This window comes from Cavia porcellus, unplaced genomic scaffold, assembly GCF_034190915.1.
Source record: "Cavia porcellus strain 051 isolate PalLab524CR breed Dunkin Hartley unplaced genomic scaffold, mCavPor4.1 scaffold_21, whole genome shotgun sequence".
Lineage (NCBI taxonomy): Eukaryota > Metazoa > Chordata > Mammalia > Rodentia > Caviidae > Cavia > Cavia porcellus.
The window spans coordinates 13,774,941-13,778,391 of record NW_026947504.1 but is presented as its reverse complement, the minus strand read 5'-3'; the positions used below and the strand labels follow the sequence as shown (position 1 = coordinate 13,778,391).

Sequence of the window (3,451 nt, the reverse complement as noted above, 5' to 3'; positions counted from 1 at the left end):
CTGCACAGCAGACTCTATCACCCCATCTCCAATTTTTGTCTCCTGGCTCATGTCCAAAGAGTCCACAGCAAAATGCATTGACTGGCTGACCCGCCTGCTGGAGAGGCGGTGAGGGGCAGCAAGACACCCCGGAAGTAGGGCCTTACCAAGGTTTCCCCACACAAGGGAGAGTTACATGATGATATACACCAGGCCACCTCTCCTCACAATGAGAAATATCTGTGACAATATGACTGCTGTGCAGAATAAATGAGATAATGTACACAGAGCCCTCAGAAACCTACTAGAAGGTAGCAGATGGCCAATAAATGACAGCTATTATTATTGCTATAATTAGCATTATTTTTAACAGCTATCCCTCTGGCCACAAGGGGCAATATGGGCAGATGATAAAAATAGACCCATTTTTAGGTGAATTCAGCATGAGGACTTCACTGGCGAGGGTGGAGCTATCATCATCCAACACACAGACACCTAAGGAGAGGGGATACTAAGAATATCAGGTCTCTCATGGACCAACCTCCCTTGATACTATGATACAAGACGGGGTGGGACTGCCCCCTGCTGTAAAGTAAAATGGATGCTCTTACATTGCCACCTCCCTGTCATGTTCCAGATTCCACTGCACCGTGAGCGGAGTCCTCAGCTTGGAACAGGAAGGTTCAGTTACTTACCTCAAGTCCCATGTGTAGGGAGGATAGAGCTGAGGGCCTCCTGATGTTAACATGCAGACTCAAATCTTGTCATTTAAAAAAGACCTGCATGTGCCTGTACACTGTTTGCATGCATCAAAATATTAAATGTGAACCCAGTGTTACTGTGCAGGAAATGAATCCTGACATAGCAATTAATTCTTTGCTCCTCTGCCCTGTGCAAGATGGAGAATTTTTTAAGTGCAGAATCTCACTATAGGTACAGGGCATATCAGTCAGTGGCTTGCAGCTAAAATTAAAAGTGAAACAGTACCTTGGGAACCATGTTCCTGTAACCACCTGATATCACAGAGGAGGACGATGGCTCTCTTTGTGCCGCTGGTGGTGCTAAGGTGCCCTTGCATTGCTTAGTCCTTCCTCACAGCCAAAGTGAGATAAAAATGATCCGCCTGAGCCACTGAAAGGGATTCACAGCCCCTTCTACCAACAAACGAAGTCATGTTCGGTATCGGGTAAAGTTTAGTGAAATTAATTGAAATTAAGCACTGTGTTTAAAATTACTGCAGCTCGGAATATATAATTACTTAGGGATATCCTATTCCATGTTCCACACCAGGCTAAATCCTTGACTTCTCCTCATATACCCAAGCTGTAATTCAAGTTGTGATAGTGATAATGCTAAATTACCATTATTAGCTAATCAAACTCTATGTAAGAGTTAATGTAATGTGTACTCATGTGCTCATCCAAACATTATCTATTCAGTGTCTCCTACATGCCAGGAATAGCATTAAATGCTGGGGATGCAATAAAGGGTAAAGGCAGCCAGAGACCTCAGGGAGTTCCAGGCTGGCAGAAGAAAAAGAGAGCGACTGTATAAAGAAATGAGAAGTAGCAAGCTCTATCAGTATTATCAGAGAGGAACTGGATCCCCCCAGGCCGAAAAGTGTTCTCTTAAGTCTAAGGCCATACCACCCTGAACACGCCCGATCTCGTCTGATCTCGGAAGCTAAGCAGGGTCAGGCCTGGTTAGTACTTGGATGGGAGACCGCCTGGGAGCACCAGGTCCTGTAGGCTTTAAAAAAAAGGAGGGGTTCTCTTAAGAGGTGTGAGAAACTGAAGCCCAAACGTGAGTCCAGTACTAAGATGAAGTAGGACATGGTAGCTGAAGAGGAGAGGACACACTGGGCAGTCTTCCAACTGGCCTATTCCTTCCCAGGAAACTCAGAGGATTCTGAACATCAACCTTAGTAGCACTAGGAGAAATAAATATACATCTATATCTCCATCCTCAGACCCATTCCTGGTGTGTCAGTGCCCCCAGGAAAATAAGAGCTTGCAAACTTCAGCAATATATCTAAACTTTCATGGGCAAGACAATAAAGACTACACACGATTATAACATCTAGTTCATTTCTGTTCTGCGTGGTACCCAATCTACGTTTTAAGAAAAGACAAGTCCATAAATATAAGGGAAAAAGGTAACAAATGCTGTGCATTCTGTTGTTCGCTGCATACCTATTTAGGAAATATGGACTCAATATTGTGTGGGAAACAAAAATAACTAAGAAGCATAATTTATCACTATGACTCAAGAAAGACTAATTTCACTAGGTTAGAAGGGGAGTAGAAATTGCATTGGGAGGGAGATTAAGAAATGGAGCCTAGAGAGACGTACTGGAGGAAGTAAAGTCAGAAAAGAGAAACAGGTAAAGTCAGAGAGAGAAATGCAGCCTGGTTGCAGCTCAGGTTGACAACCCTGCCCACTGGACCATGGTGAGTGATAATGACCAATCACCACACTCCTCTTCTCAGAATTAGGAAAGAGGGGCTGAGCTTGGAAGGAAGAGGGAAGTTGATTCGTTGGCAGAGATGTGTCTTCCTTCATCATTTAGTGTAGGTTTAAGGCAACATTTACAAGTTAGTAAAATTCGACAAGACCTATTAGCCTACAAGTCAGTCTTGAGAAGTACTTTTAGCTCAGTGATGGCGAACCTTTTAGAGCTTTTGATGATACAAGCACCCCACTTCGCATGCCACGGGTTCACCACCTCTGTGATCAGTACTCACACATGAGCCATTGTGGTAAAGAAAACCACAAACCCAGGCTATTTGGGTGGATATGGATAAGCTCGTCATTGAAGAGCCTATAAAACTAGAGATCAGGACCATTTGAGTGGATGAAGAAATTTGCTAATGGGCTGAGCAGTATTTTTAAACTTCATTTATGTAACCCCTATGTTACAGATTAAGAACTGGTGGTCAACTTAATGCCAGCTGGATTACATCAGCATGGCATTGAGTGAAGATGCTCCACTTGAGGGAAGTTGCCAGGATAAATAGGTGGAGAATAAGGGAGGTGTGGAGGGTTGAGGCCTTAAGGAGGCATTGTGGGTTCTCCTCCGAGTTGCTGTCTGAGCTGTTGGTTCTCCTGGAGAGGCTTTGGTCCTCACATGGAGCATTGCTTCCTGGCTCCGGAGGGGAAGATGTGTGCTGCCTGGTCTCCAGGATGAACTCGTCACGCTGCTTTCTGGCATGTACCCGACTGTGCTTGTCAGAGGAGGAGCTCGGGGCCTCCGTGTCGCTGAGGATGGCTGTGGCGCCTTTCAGGACAGCCCCGCTCTTTGTTGTGAGTGTGACTTCTCGGCTCCAGAGTAGAACCCTCATCCCACTAGCACAGCTCCTTCATCCTGCTGGCATAGACTCTCTGGCTTCCATCGCTGACCCTTGGGTCTTCCCGGCACAGATTCATAAAAGAGACTGGCGTGAGTCCTTGTGGGCTCTGGGCCTCCAGTTGG

At 45.5% G+C, this 3,451-nt stretch overlaps 1 non-coding gene across 1 annotated transcript; it reads left to right on the top strand.

The window, feature by feature from the left end:
* Positions 1-1,611: 1,611 nt before the first annotated feature.
* LOC111753775 (5S ribosomal RNA) lies at positions 1,612-1,730 on the top strand. The gene has a single exon (XR_002788560.1). It is a non-coding gene; the product is annotated as a 5S ribosomal RNA (ribosomal RNA).
* The last annotated feature ends 1,721 nt before the right edge of the window (positions 1,731-3,451 follow it).